Source organism: Diabrotica virgifera, chromosome 7, assembly GCF_917563875.1.
Source record: "Diabrotica virgifera virgifera chromosome 7, PGI_DIABVI_V3a".
In the NCBI taxonomy this organism is placed as follows: domain Eukaryota; kingdom Metazoa; phylum Arthropoda; class Insecta; order Coleoptera; family Chrysomelidae; genus Diabrotica; species Diabrotica virgifera.
The window spans coordinates 172,586,760-172,609,078 of NC_065449.1; the positions used below are offsets into that span (position 1 = coordinate 172,586,760).

General features: G+C 31.0%; 1 protein-coding gene across 2 annotated transcripts in view; it reads right to left on the reverse strand.

The window, feature by feature from the left end:
* Positions 1 to 22,319, reverse strand: part of LOC114329416 (uncharacterized protein CG3556) — an 850,435-nt gene that overhangs the window by 628,166 nt on the left and 199,950 nt on the right. Inside the window, exon 2 of one of the 2 annotated variants that reach the window (XM_050655235.1) lies at positions 3,898 to 3,929. The exons of the other annotated variant lie outside the window; for it this stretch is intronic. The gene's annotated coding sequence lies outside the window, so the exon portion shown is untranslated. The remainder of the gene's footprint in view (positions 1 to 3,897; positions 3,930 to 22,319) is intronic. 2 annotated transcript variants of the gene reach the window in all.

A 22,319-nucleotide genomic window follows, 5' to 3' on the forward strand; every position in this document is an offset into this window, starting at 1 on the left:
CCTTCTCTCCTGTGGCGATATAATATAGCTGGGGACCTTTAAACTATGGGAGTGGAGCATTGAATAGATTTTGCAAAATAAAGATAGGAATCTAGGAATACTGTGAAGATGGCTACAACCCATATAGAGTTTAACGCCACGGAGTAAGTAAATAATAAATTGCATTTGACCAACTAAAGTTAGCCCTAGTGAAACCTTTACATAAAAAGGGAGATAAAACCAAATTGGAAAATTATAGACCCATCAGTTTACTACCGACATTTTCAAAAATTTTTGAAATAGCAATGTGCGCAAGACTTATAACGTTTTTTAATAATGACCAGCTAATTGCTGAGTCACAACATGGGTATCTCAAGAGAAGGTCTGTTGAAACAGCTACATACGAATTCGTGGATAATATTTTGAATGAATGGGAGAACGGGGAGATTTCCTTGGGAATGTTCCTGGACTTATCAAAAGCGTTTGACAGCATAGATCATCATATTTTGATCGACAAACTAGAAAGATATGTAATTCATGGCCCTGCTCGGGACTGGATAAGAGATTACCTCACCGACAGACGACAAAAAGTTATTATAACTCGAGAAGGACAACAGTTTTCTTCAGAAGAATGGAATTTACAACTTGGTATTGCTCAGGGCAGTGTCATGGGACCACTTCTTTTTGTTTTCTACATTAACAATCTTGACAGCGAAATACTGAGCAGTGAGTCTCACCTTGTAAATTTTGTAGATGATGCAAACTTATTAACATTAGCATCAATGTTTGAGGATCTTTTGAGTATTTCTTCAGATCACTTAAAAACAGCTCAGAATTGGTTCTTAAAAAATAAATTGGTTTTAAATACCAAAAAGACTAACTGTGTTTGTTTTCACACAAAGCAAAATAATGAGATAATTCCAGAGGAGATTGAGTTGGATGATCAAACTGTTGTATTATCAACAAATACAAAATTCTTGGGTATTTACATAGATCAACATCTGAATTGGTCAGAGCATCTGTGTGTTGTTCGCAAAAGAATCAAAACAGCAGGTTATTCATTACGAGTAATGTCTACGTATTTGAATTTACAACACCTTAAGACAGTTTATTTTGCGAACATCTACTCAGTGCTCAGGTATGGTATTATTTTCTGGGGCGGAGGAACTGATGTTGATAGAATATTCATTGCTCAGAAGAGAGCAATAAGAACAATGCTCAAGATAAAAGCTCGAAGGACTTGGAGGGGAAAATATAAGGAGTTAGGATTATTAACGGTGGCAAGGCTTTATATATATGAGTGTTTACTGTTCCTGTTCAAGGAGAAGAATATGTTTACACATTCTGAGCCAAAACACAGCATACCCACTAGGTATGTAGGGTTCAATTTCCCTATACATAGGCTAGTCGCAACAGAGAGAGGACCTACATATCCGTGTATAAAATTTTTTAAAAAATTACCTGTTGGAATTAAATTGCAACGGAATTTTAATATATTTAGAACTGAAATAAATAGCATTTTATTGGATTTAGAACCATATTCTGTGTATGAGTTTTTAAATAACACATTTTAACTTTTAACTTATAAGTAGTTGTAATTGTAATTTTGTATGTATATTAGACACTTATTATTCAGTTGTGGCAATTTGCTATAAGTGTGTTGTTTACAATTTTTTTAATAAAAGATATTTTGAATTTGAATTGAATTTGAATTTGACCATAAAATTGCCACAAAATATACAGGGTGTCCAGAAAGTCTACCGACAAACGAAGACAAGAAATTTTTCAGATAATTTTAAGACAATTTAGCTCACTTCACCTAGTCCGAAAATGCTTCCTAAGGGAGCTAGAGCTCTTTGAAAATGGCGTCTTGTAATTATTTTCTCTTAAATACTTCCAGAACGCTGCAATTTAGAAAAACGAAAATCGGTACGTATATTTATCTTCCAGATATAAATCGATTTCATTCATTGCGAATTTCTAGTACCGATCATACCGATCATAGGCGTCCGATTTGGGTAGGGCAACGGTTATTTTATCACATAACTTTTTTGTCTTTAACTTTTAAGCATTTTTGACACTGGATTATTAAATTGTGAGGTATTATTGTACTAAAAGGTACTCTTGCTTTAAGTCGGTAGAACACACGGTTTTCTAGAAAAATCGATTTGAAAATTTTTCGTTTTTTGACTTTGAAAAAAAAAATAAAAAATTTTTTCAAAAAAAAACGGTGTTTTACCAACTTAAAGCAAAAGTAAATTTTAGTACTAGAATACCTCATAACTTATACCCAGGGTAAAAAAGGTTTAAAAATTAAAGACAAAACTGTTATGCGATAAAATAACCTTTCGCCTAACCAAAACGGACGCATATGACCCGTACTAGAAATTCGCAATAAATGAAATCGATTCATCTTTGAAATATAAATAAACGTACCAGTTTTCGGATTTCTTAATAGATTTTGGTTGAAATTTTTTTTGAAAATTAAAAAAAAATTTAAATCGATTTTTCCAGAAAACGGTGTATCCTATCTACTTAAAACAAGATTACCTTTTAGTTGTAGAATACCTCACAATTTAATAATCCAGAGTCAAAAATGTTTAAAAATGATAGATAAAACAGTTATACGGTAAAATAATTGTTGCCCTACCCAAAACGGATGCCTATGACCGGTACTAGAATTTCGCAATGCATGGAATCGATGTATCTCTGGAAGATAAATATGTGTACCCATTTTCGTTTTTCTCAATACGGATTTTCATTCACAGTCATTTGTTTCTAGCTTCTGTCATATGTTGTATAATTCGTGTATATTAATATAATACACAGAATACACAACATATATGACAGCAGCTTAAAACAAATGACAATCGATGAAAAGTCCTGTAGAAGCGTTCTGGAGTTATTTAAGAAAAACTAATTACAAGACGCCATCTTCAAAGAGCTCTAGCTCTTTTAGGAAGCATTTTCTGACTAGGTGATATCTGTGTTAAAATATCTTAAAATTATCTGAAGAATCTTCTGTCTTCGTTTGTTGGTAGAGTTTGTAGAGTGTATAAACCAAATTAGATATTTATAGGAATAATCTAGAATAAGGCCATGCAATTTTACCGAAATTTTTGTAATAAATATGATTAACTATGATTAAATAGCGATTTAAAAAATAATGAAAATAACTCTGCCCAAAATATATACTAAATATTTTTTTATTTGTGCAAATTTTTAAATGTATTTTTCCATGCTAAGAGGATTCTTATCTAACTTATCCTAACCTTACCTATCCAACTATATACGCTGTGAGCTCGTACGTAGAGGGGATATTTAAAAATTTGCGAGAGCCAATAGTGACAAGTCTGTAAACGTTTACTGGAAATTTGACATAAATGTCAAAGTGATTAATTTAAAATTAAAATTAAAAAAATTAATTATAAAAAATATTAGTTGGACAAAGCTGTGGTAGGTATATATTTTTACCTTAAATATTCTTACGTTTTAAATACTGAATTTAAGTTTTTTTAATGTTCCGTAATATGTAATTATAAATTAATATATTAATCTTAGCGCCACCTACACGATAATTGTGAAAGTATCCGAAGTAAGAAATTGACATTTCATCAATAGAACGTCAAAATGATTAGCCAAATCTTAAAAAAATCGAATAAAATTTAATTACTTTTTTGCGTTGTAAATATTAAGAGATAACAATTAAATAATAAATTTAAAAATTACCGGTGAAAGTTGCATTAGTAATCCGCTAGGAGCGACACCAGCGAAACTCAAAGCGTATAAACGTAAATTTACGATCACTATCATCAGTGTATAAAATAAAAAGTGGCTTGCACAAAATTTTCTAGTTTCTGATTATTTTACATATTTGTGAATTGCTGAATTTATGAGTAGTTCCTCTGAATTACTTACTTCTAATTCTAAGCAAAGACAGCTGCACTTACCTAAAACAAATAAAACTTATTAAAATATAATAAAACAAATTATAGAAAAGTCATCAACTTCTATCTAATGTAGAACCCCTCATTTAATTAACGTAAAAGATGCTTCTTTTTATAGAAACTGACACTTATTTATATTTTTTATTTTTATTTTTAGTTCATGAAGTAAAATTAAAACAAATACATAGTTTAAATACAATTGTTGGGAGACCGATCCTGCATCGATAACTATAATGTTGTATTCAATGTGGGCTCCGAATATTTTTAATATTAACAAAGCTTAATAAAAGTCATAAATTGTGAATCTCAGTGATATATTGAAATAAACTGTAAGTGTACGAACTCTTTACATAATATCCAGTAAAATTAGCATTAAAGTTAGCAAATTACAATTATTTGTTATTGTTGTCAATACACAAATCCAGTTTTGCCAGCAAAATAACCGCTTTTAGTAAAGACCGAAATACCTGTTTTAGCAGGTGTACCGGGTCGGACTTACTTTTCACTTAACGTTTATCGAAATGAATTCAAACATGGAATCCCACAACAGTTCTACAATACGAGCATCACAGTCATACTCTTTGGCAGCGTCGAGAGTGCAATTTCCTTTAAAGTCCCAAGCAATTATCTTTAGTGCCTTAGAAAACACCAAACTTCAAGACTACCTTCTCCTACTTGGAAATATAATTCAACCGAAAAATATAATCTTCTGTTCTAGATTATCTAATAATCGCATATGTATGTATTTATCCAGTAAACAAATAGTGGATGATTTTATGAATAATCATGGTCAAATAGAAATACAAGGTGAAATTGTCAGAGAAAGAAGGTTAATTACACCAGCGGAACGACTTGTGCTCTCCGGCGTATGTCCTTCAATACCGCACGACTTGCTAATCAATGAGTTACAAAAAATCGGCATAGTTCCTGTCTCCCCCATGACATTCCTCAAAATTAGTGCTTCTATGCCTGAGTTCAATCACATCCTTAGTTTTCGAAGACAGATATATATCAGTCCTCACAGTCTAACACTACCAGAGTCATTTACTCTTGTTTTTGACAACACAATATATAGAATATTCATCTCTTAACCTTTAACTACACGCGCTGGCGTACTTTGTACGCCAGATATAAGAATTCTACTGGAAATATATTTAAAAATTTAATTTTTGACCTTGCTTATTTTTCTAACCGATCACTGGAATGTGCTTTACAATTTGGTTTTAGTTTCGTTATAATCGGCGTTCTGGAAAGATCGTAATTTACATTTTATTATTTGTTGTTTCCGGTGGTGGACAATATACCCCAGGATTATATTACTATAAGTCGTAATATAAGTACATATTTTAATTGTTTTTTAATCATTATGGCAAAAAATATATTTTTCTTTGTAAACAATACTTTTTCTCCTGTAAAAAATCACATTTAAAAAAATTTTTTATTAGTAATTTTATTTATCATGGAATCCAGTTATTCCATGATTCCAGTTATAAATCCCAATTGGCTTACTGAAAAGGAACTCCAAGTATTCACTGATGCCGAATATGGTTTATAACAAACAACTAAGTGTATTTTTTCAAAAAAAAATTAAACAAATCCGCTGTTTTTAAGTGTATTTTCTTGTGGCGTACAAAGTACGCCACGCGTGTAGTTATGTTATAACTTGATGCGCGGGTATTTAAAGGTTAAGACAGTTTAGTTTGCTTTAGATGCAAGAAGCCAGGTCACATTGCTTCACAGTACTCCGAACCACTAGATCAACTAAACCCCAACCAAAACAATGAAGCATCGGTATCCAGCGTAACAAATATATCTTTGCAAGCACCCAATGATACAAACCCTTCTCAGTGTAAACAAGTGTCTATTTCCAACGTCCCGGAGAAACCGAACAAAGAAGATGCATGAAATAAGGACAGTCACATAATTAATCAACCAAAACGTAACTTTGATGAAATTATTTCACCTGAAGCAGATCCATCTTCAAAAGAATGTAACATTTTTCCACCACCTAAAGTCCAAGCAAAATATAAAAAAGCTAAAATTAGTTCAGCAAGCACTTCTGAATGCTCATTTTCTCTCTTACTTGACCCTGCTAAAAACTTCATAGAAAATCCCCCTCTACCTTTCCCTCTAAACTTTGATCAACTTAACATGCTCCTAATGAATATCACGGGATCAACAGATCCTATAACCACAATTCAAGAATATACTACAGACGAATCAGCTTTGTCCCATATGCTCAGTCTTGTTTACCCCCATTTAAAGGAAAGATCCATAAAACGAAAATTCACGTCCATAAAGAAAAAAAGTCATCGTTATCTTGGCAGTGAGGCGTCAGACTGGGAAAGTGACACATCTCAATTAAGCCAACATTACGATTAAAGTTTCTACTTCCAAAGAATATTGATGGAATTTTTCATCGCCTTGTTATACTCCTACATCTTTCTCGGAATTCCAGCATCTCTACTGCAGAGCTCTTTGGTTTGTTTAAAGCCATCAAACTATGTATATATTAAAAACCTCCCTTGTTGCATAGTCCTTTCCGACTCTCTTAGCACAGTCAAAGCTATGCAAAATATATACCATAAACACCCCAATGAGAAAAGAACCAAGGCCGAACTAATGGAAGCTCAAGATAGTTTCAGAAGAATCCACTTCCGGTGGATACCACCCCACATAGGCATTGAAGGAAATATGAACAAGCAGATACTAGTGCGCGTAACGCTATCACTAATGATGCATGGAAAGAGAGTGTCGGAGTGTTGCTGGCGATCTAAAACTTCATTCCAAAAATAAAGTGTTAGTGCGTGGAATCCAATTATTGCTCCAAAGGTTTAATTGTATACAAATTGTAATTCATTTTTACCAAATTTTGATTTAATATTGTTACAAATGTTACAGAAATGTCGCTAATAACCTTCGGGTGGATGCGACTTTGTGTTTTCAAATAAAAAAAAATACAACTATTGTTCTATTCCCTTATATCTTATTATTATTATTCCTTTTTTGTTTAATTTGACAGGGGGACGGATATTCCCATGAAAAGTGGGACTCATTTTTATGAACCCTGCAGAGCATCAGTGTTATTGAGCTACCCCAAAATCCCGGCAGCCAAAATCCCGGCAGCCAAAATCCCGACGGGCAAAATCTCGAGAGGCCAGAATCCTGACAAGCCAAAATTCCGACACCCAAAATCCCGACACATGCTGGAGTGTACAGAGTAATTTCAGGGTTTCAAAAAGAACAACAACAAACCGATTATCAAGTGGAATATGTACTTCGTGAAGAACCTGCACCAAAACGTAGAAAAAAAAAACAATGTATTGAATGAGAAAACAGAATAATGACTTTTTAATTATCGTCCAAATGACGTTTTAGATTTTCTTCTCGGCATTGCTCATAACTGATCACTATAAATTATATTTATATTTATTTAATAATTTACGTAATAAATTTTTTATATTTATATATATTTCATTTCATTTCAATGTAACTGTGTAGTATTAAAATATAATACAATTTTGTATTATGTACAATTAGTGCAGTCACTGGAGGTCGATATGAGCTATTACCTCCGATTTCGTTGAACCTTCATCGATTTACGTAAACATTGGTGAGTGGTTAGAGAATATCTCAAGGAATAAAGGTGACATGGTGCCAACTTGCGCTTTTACCCTGGGGGTGGATGCCACCCCTTCTCGTGGGTGAAAATGATTTTATTGAAAATAACCCCATAATTCGATAGAGGGACAAATTCTAAGCAAATTTTTTTATATGTATAAAGTTATTAAAATAAATTAAAACTTTTTGAGTTATTGAAGATCAAAGATTTTAATTTCTCTTGAGAAAAATGCATGTTTATAACCGATTTTTCATCAATAATCCAAAAACTACAAGTTTTTGCAAAAAAGATAATATTACCAAAATTGAAGCTAATAAAAAACGAAATAAATCCTTTACCTAGAAAAACCTTTTAGTGTTAACTAAAAGTGAGTTATAGGTAATTGAATATTATATATTTTTTTCGACGAGTAAAAAAATCCAAGTATTCAAGCTGAAATACGAGAAAATAATGAATTTTATAATATAAACTGATTTAACACTTGTCAAAGTACTTAAAAATATCAATTAAATGAGTCCCCGACAGGGGCGGCTCGTGATAGTACAAGATGGTGAGGCACACTACACTTGAGGATTATTATTATTATGGTTAGATTTTCTTTAATAGCCGGAAGGTCGATTTTGTGACGTCATAACGTCACAGAACGGCACCGTATTTATTTTAAGGCTTGCAAACGATATTAAATAACAATTTTATTCGCAAAAGAATAGCTACGAAAGTTGTAAGTCTCTAACAGGTTCATACTCATAGTAGCTGTTTTTTTAGCTAAAAATAATAATTAATATGATACCACATATCAAAACAGCATGAATAAGATGTTTCGTCGTTGGCTCATCAGCGTTGAACATTTGAACAGCCATATTAAGCAAAATTTACATTATATACTACATGAAAACAACGGACAACTGATTCCAGTGGCGTAACTGGGGGGGTTGGGGGTTATAAGCCTTAAATGCCTTAAATCCTTAAAGCCTTAAATCCATACCCCCAGTGAACCACCAGTTGTAGCCCCCCTTAGGATCATTCTGGTTTGGCCGTTTGGTTTGATTCTGTTATTATTAATCACTTGCCAAAATGAAATTATGGTACGCAAACAATATACCTGCAAACACGTGATAATTTCATTTTAGAACCAATTTTATTATATTGTAAATGTATTGCATATATGCAAATAGAAACAAGCAAGTAAGCAAATTACGGTTATATTATAAGATTGTTTTTTTATGTTAAATAAACTAAGGGTTAAATTTTATTTTTTTGGTTTTTTATTTATTTTATAAACAGCGTACTTAAAAGTAAATGAATTATTATGAAAGAAATCATAATTTCTAATTTTTTTATTAATTTATTTATTTAATTGACATTGGCAAATGACTTTCAGCCAGTCAGAGCATAATAACATATTCTAAACATCTATTGTATCTCTTATACTAATAGTAAGTACACGTAACTAGAACAAACTGCACTAAAAAACTACCTACAACTGCAAAACCACGCTAGAGGCATATTTTTGCCTGCCTCTGAAAGGATACTTAATCCCGCTTCCAAAAATTATTCTCAGTCATGCTGCCGGCCGATCTCCGTCGGCTTCGTAATATGCTAGACGAGGTACCATCAGAGGCAGTGCCTCTAATGGTACCTTGTAGAGTAGGTATATCGGTGTGTTATGAAAAACGGGTCAGGGCCGTACTAATTTTTTTTTATCATAAAAATAAAGTTAATAAAAAAAGTTTTATAATAAAAATTAAATTATTTAGCAATTTTCAAAAAGTTAAATTGTATTTAAAGAATTATTGATGATGATATAACGAAAATAAAGTTATTTAGTAAATTTCAAACAGTTAAATTGTATTTAAAGAATTGATGATGAAATAACGAAATAACGTAAATAGTCGATTGGTATACTGGTGAGGCACTGCCTCACCTGCCTCATAGGACCAGCCGCCACTGGTCCCCGAACATGTTGATAGCATTAAAATTTATGCACCAAAACGTTTTCAAAATTTGTTTTTTTTTTAATTTTTCCAAAAAATGTTTTTTTTTTAATAGCTCCGTTTATTTTTAAGATATAAGGTTTATCTAAAAACCGTTTGAAAACTAATTCCAATGGCTATTTAACCACGTTGACTTTAATCTTTTAGACCCCTCACTTTTTTTAAAATAAAAGGTTAAATGGCCCCGGTTGTGGGGTTTTCACAGCAAAATTTAAGATTTAAACGTTTCTATCTCGGTTATTTATTACCCTATTAAAAAAGTAAAACAGGTAAAATAAGTTGACACAGAATAAACTAAAATTTGGGTATTTATAATTTTTTACGTATATTGAGTATTTTTGGAGTTGTTATCAAAAGAATATGAAAATTACAATAATTTTAAAAATTGTTGTAATTTTTTAAATCATATCTTTTTTTCAAAAATATGCATTCTAAACCGGTCAAAATTATTGAAATCATTTGTTGTGCTAATATAAAGAAGTTATTGTAAGGATTATTATAAATTTTAATTTTTGTGAAAATGGCGTATGTTTTATTTTTCACTTTTTTCTAAAAAATTCGATAGGGTTCTTTTATTTTCTTCATAACTTGCTTACTTTTGACGCTATTAACTTGGTCTGAAGCTCATTTAATAGGTACATATTTCGAAGTACGTTGACAAATGATTAGCAGGTAAATTTTGTACATTGCATCGTTTTCCCGTTATTCAAGCTTGAATACTTAGATTTAAGTACTCGTCGAAAAAAATACACATTCAATTGCCAATCACTTTGAACTAACATTAGTTTAGTTCTTTAAGTGAGAAATGTAGTCAGTTTTTTATTATCATCAATTTCAGTAATAATAACTATTTTGTAAAAGCTTATAGTTTTTGAGTTATACGTGAAAAACTGATTTAAAACATGCATTTTTTTTCGAAAATATAAAGTCTTTAATAACTCAAAAAGTGTTTTAACTATTTAGAATGGGAAATAAGCCACAATATTATTAAAAAATGATTTATATTAACGTTTCGACGCCCAAATCGGGTGCCGTTGTCAAAATACAAAATACTATTAATATAAACAAAAATGTTGTTGCTTAGTAAAAAAAATTCTTCTAATAATTTATTTAATTTGACTCATTTATATCGGCAATTCAGATACATATGATACATTTTAAAGTAGAAGACTTTAAAATGATATTGCCAATATTTATGAGTTGCGTTCCTGGGACGACTTTACTGAAAGATAGTTCATTCGATTACATGAAATCAACCCCAACTCAAGAATATCCATCACAAAAAAATCATAAATATTGGCAAATATTCAGTAAAGTCGTCCCAGGAACGCAACTCATAAATATTGGCAATATCATTTTAAAGTCTTCTACTTTAAAATGTATCATATGTATCTGAATTGCCGATATAAATGAGTCAAATTAAATAAATTATTAGAAGAATTTTTTTTACTAAGCAACAACATTTTTGTTTATATTAATAGTATTTTGTATTTTGACAACGGCACCCGATTTGGGCGTCGAAACGTTAATAAAAATCATTTTTTAATAATATTGTGGCTTATTTCCCATTCTAAATAGTTAAAATTGTAAAAATGTCACAAGAAAATAGCTTCAGAACAACATCAAAAAGTGTTGATTTATATTAATAACTTGATATAACAAATTTTGCTTATAATTTGTCCCTCTATCGATTTATTGTATTATTTTTAATAAAATAATTTTCACCCACGAGAAGGGGCGGCAGCCACCCCCAGGGTAAAAGCGCCAGTTGGCATTATGTCACCTTTGTTCCTTGAGGTATCCTCTAATTACTCACCAATTTTCAAGAAAATCGATGGAGGTTCAACGAAATCGGTGAAAGTCTTCAGTGACTCCACTAAATATTCATATTATATTATTATACAGTGAGCACGTAAAGGTTGGAATAAATTCATTTTCTCGAGAATGGACGATTTTGGAAAAAAATCCGGAAACAGGTCAATTTTTATTTTTAAATTGCGACTTTTTGGCATATGTATCATACTAGTGACGTCGCCCATCTGGGCGTCATGACGTCATCTATAATTTTTTTAAATGAGAATAGGGGTCGTGTGATAGCTCATTTGAAAGGTAATTCAATTCTCTATTGAGTAGTATAAACATTAACATAATTATTTATACAGGGTGTCAAAAAAATTTTTTTTAATTAAATTTATTGACATAAAAAGAAGAATGTGTGTAATTTATTTAACTCAAATTATATTTTACTGCTATCAGAAAACAGGAAATAATGTTTATTTGACAAATAAATATTGTTTTTTGCCTAAATTAATATTAAAGCAGCCACCCACCTTCCTCGTGACAGTTTGAACATTAAATTTAAGCGAAAAGCAATAATTATTTTTCAATTAAACAAATTTTTCTCTTTTCTGAGAGTACAGTTAAATGTATTTTGGACTAAATAAATTACATGCATTCTTCTTTTTATGTCAATAAATTTAATTAAAAAAATTTTTTTATACGCTTTGTATAAATAATTAGCTATCACATGACCCCTATCCCTATTTAAAAAAATAATCGATGACGTCATCACGCCCAGATGCGTGACGTCACTAGTATGATATATATGCCAAAAAGTCGTAATTTAAAAATAAAAATTGACCTGTTTCGGGATTTTTTTCCAAAATCGTCCATTCTGGAGAAAATGAATTTATTCCAACCTTTACGTGCTCACTGGATAATATTTTACTTTAATCGTTTGGAAGTTCATTTTCATCCTATAAAAGTTTTCATCCTATAAAAAATACTGTGTTTTAGTCAAGGTTCAATAATTTCTTTTTTAACATATAATTATATTTATTTCTGTTTTTTTTTTATTTATGAACATCTGTTTCTTATTTTTTGTTACTAAACAAATGTATTTACCACTTAATATAAAATAATTTTCTAAATAAAATTATATAACACATTCACATAATAGATATTATTAAGTCACTACAAATGTCCAAACTATTTTTTTTTCGGGTTTTGGACCATAATGAGGTTTCTTGTAATTTTTCCATAAAGTTGAGCTTTTTCGAGTTATAAGCAATTTAAAAAAAAAACGAAAAATGGCGATTTTCAAGGCCCAAAAGCACTAGTAAAAAATATGATTTTTTAGGTTACCAAGTGGCTAAATTAAAGTTAAAACCTTCCTGTATCCGCTCCCGATGAGTATTTTGGGCTTGTTTTATTTTAATATGTTGTTTTTTAATTGCTAATGCAGCGCTTATAACAGGGCATGCGCTCGGGTTGTCGCGCGTCTCGACTATATTATGTAGCTCGGGCGTTCTCGGCGCATTTTTATACTTGTTAAATATACACGTTTTTGGTAATTATGTTTTTTTTTATTATGAATATGATTTTATGATGTTTATAATTTTAAAGGTATAAATACCAATTAAAAAATTTATAAAGCGTTCGAAATCTTACAAAGGTGCAGAAAAATTAATTATTTTAATTGTTATCATTGAGATCAAAAAATTTTAAAATTAAAATTAAATTTAGTAATTTTTAAGATTAAAATTTAAAGTATAATTTGAATTCACAATCGCTGATATCAAAAATAGAGCATTTAATTATTTAGTTATAGTTTATGAATATATCACTGACCTGCATTAAACTTGTACGATGCAAAAGGTTCCTGCTTTTAATTTGCGGTGTATACTGTATATGAATCAACTCGATTTATTAATCAGTTCAGTGTTGCCCATAATATGCAATAGTAATTTTCCTAACTAGTGCGGAAAGTGATAATTTCACGCACGAGACTGCCGTTGACCCGAACGACGCGATAGCGGAGTTCCGGCAAGCAGTCGAGTGCGGGGAAGACACTTTCCGCATGAGTTAGGAACAATATTTTTCTAAGGCCGTACGTTTGGAAAAAAGTCACAAAAAATAGAGTTATATCAATTTTTATTTAGAAGTGAAAATAGAGAAATTAATTCTTTGACAAGGTTGTCAAAACCAAACTTTCAATATAATGGGTTACCACGACGACGATATTGGTTTCAATGACGACGATTCAAATCCATTGTAATTGTCTACTGATCTGACTTTTAAATATTATATCAAAATAGTTTTATTTCATCGAATTATCAATAGTAATTGCACAAGAGCTCTAAAATTATCAAATTTTTCCCGAGTGACACTTTGACAGTTTTAATTTCAAGACCCGAAGGGGAGTGAAATTATGTCAAAGTGTCACGAGGGCAAAAATTCGATAATAATTTTAGAGATCGAGTGCAATTTGTTGCGATTATTTCATGAATAAAACTGTTCAAAACCAAAATTTTATTGTAATTTATATAATATGTAAGTACAAATTAGTACAATTAAACACACAGTTGTTATAAATATGTAACGGTTGAAAGTCATCACTTTTATAATTTTTAAAACATTAATTGTCATTAATGTCACTGAATGTATTTTTTAGTAGCAACGAAGGGCACCTGAAATAATATACTTAACGACGGGATATTATCAAAAATTACCAGTTTAATTTTTATTTCTGTAGCTTTCTATTGGTCAGAATCTCCTATGAATGAAACAATCGCGCTAATTTCATTAAAACATGAACACAATAAGATAAATTAAAAATAAATTAGTAAATAATATCTAAATATTAGTTTATTGCATGTATTATATACACTGTGTCCGTAAAGTATGGAACAAATTCTTTTTTAGCTAAACAGAGCATTTTAAGAAATAATCCTGAAACACGTGGATTTTTGATTTTAATTTACGGTGTTTTAAAATAATATTCTGATATACAGTGTGAATTACTTTCGAGTAATGACGTCACCGTCATTTTTTTTAAATGGAACACCCCCATTTTGTCTCAATTTTCGGATTACTCTAGCTGAGCTGATTCCAAAAATGTATCACATATTGATTCAAATTGGTACAGGGTGGACAAAAATACAATAGTTTTGTGTACGCTCATATTATTAAAGTTTAATTAATTTTTGATATTAAATTAAAATATTCAACTAAACAATATCAAAAATTAATTAAAATTAAAATATAATTAAAATATCAAAAATAAAATAAGTATTTTTGAAAATATTGTTAATTTAACTAACGCGTTACTGTATGAACACACACAAATCTATTGTATTTTTGTCCACCCTGTACCAATTTGAATCAACATGTGATACATTTTTGGAATCAGCTCAGCTAGAGTAATCCGAAAATTGAGACAAAATGGGGGTGTTCCATTTAAAAAAAATGACGGTGACGTCATTACTCGAAAGTAATTCACCCTGTATATTAGAATATTGTTTTAAAATACGGTAAATTAAAATCAAAAATCGACGTGTTTCAGGATTATTTCTTAAAATGCTCTGTTTAGCTAAAAAAGAATTTGTTCCATACTTTACGGACACAGTGTATAATATATTACAATGCAATATTACAAGGTATTTTACTTTCCCGCACGCCGTGCGGGAAAGTGCTACTTTCGGAAACTAAATGCGTGCGTGAAAGTGGCACTTTTAGCACGGCCGTAGAAAAGTCTACTTTTTTGCACGCGTTTTAGTTTAAAAAGTTTTACTTTTCCGCATTACTTTTTCGCACTGAATTTAGATATTTTAATATGGTCTTAAAATAATTAGGTATAATACATGCAATAAACTAATGTTTAGATATTATTTATTAATTTATTTCAAATGTATATTATTGTGTTCATGTTTTAATGAAATTAACGCGACAATTCGACGAAATAAAATTATTTTGACATAATATTCGAAAGTCAAATCTGTAAACAATAACAGTGTCATTTTGAATCGTCGTCATGGAAACCAATTATATTGAAAGTTTGGTTTTGACAACCTTGTCAAAGAATGGATTTGTGTATTTTCATATTAATTCAATGATGATTTGATTACGATTTGGTCATTTTTTAAACGCTCGTAGAAAAAATATTGTTCCTAACTCTTGCGGAAAGTCTCTTTTCCGCGCTCGACTGCTTGCCGAATTCCGCTTTGCGTCGTTCGGCAAACTGCATTCGCGTGGGGAAAAGTATGATTTTCGGCACTTGTTAGGAAAATATTTACATATTATAACAACTCCTAAAATAGTACATATTTATACGAACTGATTCAACGATGCAAGTGTACAAAAATTTATAAAACTATAGCATATAATTGTAGGAAAAATAATGTTGCTTGTGTATCTTTATGTCGTTGCAATGTAGATGAATGCAAAAATATTAATTTCAAATTAATTTTGTTACAGATTTGTAAGATTCTGACGCGCAACAGCCTGAGCGCCCCCGTCATAAGCGCTGCATTAACAATTAAAAAACATTAGTTTAAAATAAAACAAGTCCAAAACCCTCATCGGGAACGAATACAAGAAGGTTAGGAATTTAATTTAGCTACTAATGCCCGGTTGCACCAACAGATCTTAAGCTTAAGTCGAGAATATCATAAGAATTAATATAATATAATTATAATGTATTACAATAAGAACACTATAATATAATAATAGATATAATTGATAATAAAGTAAGAATCTAAAATTATGGTGCAATGTAAGTGATACTCAAGGAGGCCCTATCTATAAGTAGAGCTGAGCTAAGCTGGAGCTTAAGATCTGTTGGTGCAATCAGGCATTTTAGTAACCTCAAAAATAATATTCTTTACTGGTGATTTTGGGCCTTGAAAATCGCCATTTTTCGTTTTTTTCTCAATTTTAAATTGCTTATAACTCGAAAACAATCAACTTTAGAGAAAAATTACAAGAGACCTTTTTTGTTCAAAATGGTCCAAAAAACCTAAAAATTGTCCGGGCCGCAAATATCGATTTTTGAAATTTGTTTAAAAAAAAACACTTTTTGCGTGGGCGACTTCTTGAACCTTATTCTGGGGTGTCTCACGAATGTGATTGTGCAAACAAATCTCATGGGAATATTTTTTCCAACGAAGCCGCCGTTTTCATCTTGTCTATTTAAGTTTAAAGGTGAAGGCCCTATATTATGTTGCGCCAGTGACCAAATCAAATCAATGCTCTATATTGGTACGGGCCAGACACTATTTATTTTTTAATTCCTATGGCGTAAATAGCACCATATCTGTCGGGTCGGCTAGATAGGTAGGTATAGAATATTTAGATACTAAAAGCTATATCACGTACTAATTTCTTGTTTTATCAAATGGACCTTGCAACTTTGATGTGTCTTCGGATTTCAACGTTTTGGTCCCACGCTTTATTTATTAGAGTTCTTCATTTTTTTTAAATAACTTATTCTAACATCTTTATGATGAGTTAGATTTATACTCAACATTTTAGTTTCTGGACAATTATCTGTATCCCGTACTTATTTTATGTTTGTTAACATTGCAGTGTCGTCTGCATGTCGAATTTGCTATTTATGACTTCTCTATTAACGATTATTTATTTTTTTCTACTTGATATACAGTGTATCTACAAGAACCAAACTATAATATAGATTTATTTAGTTTAAATAAATTTGCATCCCTAATAAAATATCCTCCTCTATTTATAGTCTCACCTTGATGTTGTTATGTAATGTTATATATAGTTATGTCAGTTCATATTTAATAGTTGTCAAAATATAATTATCGAAATGTCCTAATTATTTCATCTGAAGATACAATAAATTGTCGACGAGGATGGGATTTAGTGTTTCACCAGAAAATACAGCTGTGATGTGTTTCACAAGGCACAGAAATCAGTTAGTCAAGAATATCTCTATAGGTAAATACGTGTTAGCTGCTAATAACTCACAAAGTTTTCGCTTTATCAAAACAACTATGCTTAACAAAAATATACTTACATTTAAAAAAAATAAAAAAACAGTTTTTTATTTTCCTTTATAAGCATAATAATGTAATTTAGGGGTTTTTTGTGGTCATTGGCCATATTCATACTTCTTTATTTATGTAATTAATCCAGAAAGCCATCCGCTAGGAAAAATATTCTAATTCAGATTTTTTGCACAATCTTACTCGAAAAGGACTCCTTTTAACAAATTTGCATGTTGCCAGGACCAAAAGGTGGTAAAAAATTTTTTAAACGTTTTTTTTTGTTTTTTTCCTAAAATTATTTTTTTTGGCATGGAAAAAAGTTTTTTTAGGTTTTTTGGATCATTCCAAACAGAAAAGGTCTTTAGTGACTTTTCTCCAAAAAATGATAGTTTTTAACATATAAGCGATTAAAAATTGAAAAATTGCGAAATCGGCCATTTTTAACCCTCAAAAACTATGTGAAAAACTGAAAATTTGAACGTTGCCAAGATAGCTAGATATTCTTTAAACATCGATTGATGAAATCCCGAAGGGATTTTTGCAATACAATATTCAAAACTCCTTCGTTTTTTAATTGCTAATCAAGGGTGCGCGACTATTTTCCACCGACATTATGGTGCAAATGAAAGAAATAAATTCGTTATTTCATAAACCGGCGACTTTAAGGAAAAATCCCGAAACAGGTCGATTTTTATGTTTAAGTTATGATACTGTGGCATATACGATATACTAGTGACGTCACTAGTCTGGGCGTGATGACGTAATCGATGATTTTTTTAAATGAGAATAGGGGTCGTGTGGTAGCTCATTTGAAAGGTTCTTCAATTCTCTATTCAGTAATGTAAACATTTACATAATTATTTATACAGGGTGTCCTTCTACTTCTTTTTTTTGTCAAATAATTTAATTTAATAAAAAATTTTTGGACACCCTGTATAAATGTTTATACTACTGAATCGAGAATTGAAGAACCTTTCAAACGAGCCAGCACACGATCCCTATTCTCATTTAAAAAAATCATCGATTACGTCATCACGTCCAGATGGATGACGTCACTAGTACCGTATATGCCACAATATCGTAACTTAAAAATAAAAATCGACCTGTTTCGAGATTTTTCCTTAAAGTCGCCGGTTTACGAAATAACGAATTTATTCCTTTCATTTGCACCATACTGTCGGTGGAAAATAGTGTCGCGCACGCTTGATTAGCAATTAAAAAACAAAGGAGTTTTGAATATTTTATTGCAAAAAACTCTTCGGGATTTCATCAACCGATGTTTAAAGAATATCTATCTGCCTTGGCAACATCCAAATTTTCAGTTTTTCACATAGTTTTTGTGGGTTAAAAATGGCCGATTTCGCAATTTTTCAATTTTTAATCGCTTATATGTCAAAAACTATCAGTTTTAGAGAAAAGTCACCAAAGACCTTTTCTATTTGGAATGAACAAAAAACCTAAAAAAAACTTTTTCCATGCAATAAAAATAATTTAACGAAAAAAACAAAAAAAAAACATTTACAAAATTTTTGACCACTTTTTGGTCCTGGCAACATGCAAATTTGTTAAAAGTAGTCCTTTTTAAGTAAGATTGTGTAAAAAATCTGAATTGGAATATTTTTCCTAGCGGATGCGCAGTGGCTTTCTGGACTAAATATTAATAAATTCCAGAAGTTCGAGTGGCTTAAAATAATTAGTTTTTAAAAACTGGAGTTAAAAGCGAATAACGAATTTTTGTAGTTTGGTAAAAAATATCATTTTCTTCAGAATAGAAAGATTAACATCAGAATCAGAGATACGAAAAATATTTAAATACGAAATTGTAGGTTATTTAAATCTCAAGAATTTGGTCTGAAAAAATTTTTCTACGGCAAAAATTGAGTGAATCGTAAATGAGTATAATATCGAAAAACATTGGTTTTTCGATATAGAACTAAAACTTTCGATAGGGAATAAATCGAAAAATATTAATTTTATCAAAAAAATGTATAGAACAGTTTTTGCTTAAAATGAAGATTGTTTATCAACTTTTGCGGTCAAAATATAATAAAAAATTTCCACCTACAAGATGGGGTGGCAACCACCCCCATGGTAAAAGCACCTTTCTGCGTCATAAATATTTTGATCCTTAAACTCTCCACTACTTATTCTCAAATTTTCAAGCAAATCTATCCATTCTGTAAAAATTGCGAGGTGAAAAGCTTCGGTTCCTGGACTAATAGATAATAAACTTCTATGGACCAGTCACATTAACCCTCCCTAGTCGCGCGGTGTACAATCGTAGACCACTCTTCTTTAAGTGGTCGCTAATTGCAGAAAACTGTACATACGCCCCCATCCCGCTTAGTAGCTGTCACTAATACTTCCAGCATACTCTTCAGCTTGCTAAACGCCGTCAATCTGTTTGCATTATTTTTTTACCATTATTCAAAGGGCACTGGTCTACAACCGTAGACCGCGCAACTAAGCGCGTTCCAGTTTTTAGTTGTATATACAGGGTGTTAGTAAATAAGTATGAAAAATTTTAAGGGCAAATTCTACATGAAAAATTAATACCAGTTTGCTCTATAAACATATGTCCGCAAATGCTTAGTTTTGGAGATACGGAGTGTTGAAATTTTTATTTTAAACTGCCAATTTATTTATTGCTCTAAGACCAGTTGAGCTATGAAAAGGAAATTTGGTGAGTTTTAGGAGATAGTTATTACGAATTTTTTGACATACAATTTAGAATTTTGTATTAATCATTGGCGCGCCTACGGGCAATGGTCTGAATTTTTTAAAGAAAAAGATAGTACGCCACTGAGATATTTCGAATTAAAAATTATTTTTAAATTCTACGTCTAATTTGTAATAAAAAACCTTTCTTGTCTTTTTTTCATATGTTGCACCGTTTTTATGCAGAAAAATAAAACATCTTGGCGCGTATTTTTCATTTCTTAATACATCATCAAGAACTATCCAATATAATAATACTAAACTAGAACAATAACAGAAAATATTACTAATAAGATTTCAACTAGGTGCAAAGCTGCAAGAAATGTTTAAAATGATCTCCTTTACAGATAACAGAAAAATTTTATATTCATCATTGGCGCGCGTACGGGTAATGGTCTGAATTTTTTGAAGAAAAAAATAGTACGCCACTGAGATATGTCAACCTAAAAATTATTTTGAATTCCTCGTTCAATTTACGACAGAAAATCTTTCGTTCCTTTTTTCATACGAGGCGCCGTTTTTATACAAAAAAATAAAACATCTTAACGCTTACCAAGTATTTGAGGTAGTTTCCATATGCATAGAAACTTAGTTCAAATACTTTGTAAACGTTAAGATGTTTAATTTTTTTTGCATAAAAACGGCGCCTCGTATGAAAAAGAGGCAAGAAAGATTTTTTGTCGTCAATTGAACGAGGAATTCAAAAATGATTTTTAGTTTGACATATTTCAGTGGCGTACTATTTTTTTCTTCAAAAAATTCAGACCATTACCCGTACGCGCGCTAATGATGAATATAAAATTCTTCTGTTATTTGTAAAGGAGATCATTTTAAACATTTCTTGCAGATTTGCACCTAGTTGAAATGGTATTAGTAATATTTTCTGTTATTGTTCTAGTTTAGTATTATTATATTGGATAGTTCTTGATGATGTATTAAGAAATAAAAAATATGCGCCAAGATGTTTTATTTTTCTGCATAAAAACGGTGCATCATATGAAAAAAAGGTAAGAAAGGTTTTTTATCATAAATTAGACGTGGAATTTAAAATAATTTCTAATTCGAAATATCTCAGTGGCGTACTATTTTTTTCTTTAAAATAATTCAGACCATTGCCCGTAGGCGCGCCACAATATTAGGAATACAAAATTCTTAATTGTATGTCATAAAATTCGTAATAAGTACCTCCTAAAACTCACCAAATTTCATTTTAATAGCTCAACTGGTCTTAGAGAAATAAATAAATTGGCAGTTTGAAATAAAAATTTCAACACCCCGTATCTCCGAAACTAAGTATTTGCGGACATAATATGTTTATAGAGCAAACTGGCATTAATTTTTCATGTAGAATTAGCCCTTAAAATTTTTCATACTTATTTACTAACACCCTGTATAAAGCTAATATGTAGCCTGCTGTGTATATAAAGCTAGAACATAAATGAAAAAGTTTCAAGAAGCGACTTCATTGAAAACAGCATGAGAACTAATCAAACCGCAAATTGAATATGGATCAACTGTACCTTCCCTGCTAAGAGAACTTAGACGACGAGCTCTCGTACTTCTCGGAGTTCAAGAAGTCGTACCCCCTCCCCCTAATTTTTCAACAAATTAAGTGGGACGGTGTTGTATTTGTGCACGAATTTGCAATATGTCAACAAGAACGGCATGCCAAAGATGTGACAAAGTTGCATGCAAGGATCATCTCAGGGATATTTGCACTGAATGTTTGACCGACTAAAATTGTGCCACTTTTACCATTTAATAGTTTTGTTCTAATTTTAATTTCTAGTTCTATTCTTTATTATTCATCCCTATTGGTCACTCTAGAAGTTCAAAGATAAAAAATATTTGTGGTTTTTACTAAATTGAGCTTATTTTTGTGACCATTTTCATTATTACTTGCGAATAAAGACCCAAAAAATCATGACCTCGTTTTTAATTTTACCACTGTCAAAATGAGAAAAGCCAAGAAACAGAACATATCTAATATCAAAGTACGGACATAAATAAATATGCTATTAACCCTTAATTTGTTAATTTTGTCAAACTACGGTATTATACGACAAAAAACTATTGGTCTACAATCGAAGACCGCGCGACTAAGCTCGTCAGCAATAACCGCGCGCCTAATGTAGGGTTAAGTATGTCAAACAAAGATGTGAAAAGGGAATTAATCTTCTGCGCTTCCTCTCCAAAGAGAGCTGGGGCGCGGATCAACAAATTTCTTTAATGTTCTACAAGTCTTATATTCGCTCGATTTTGGATTATG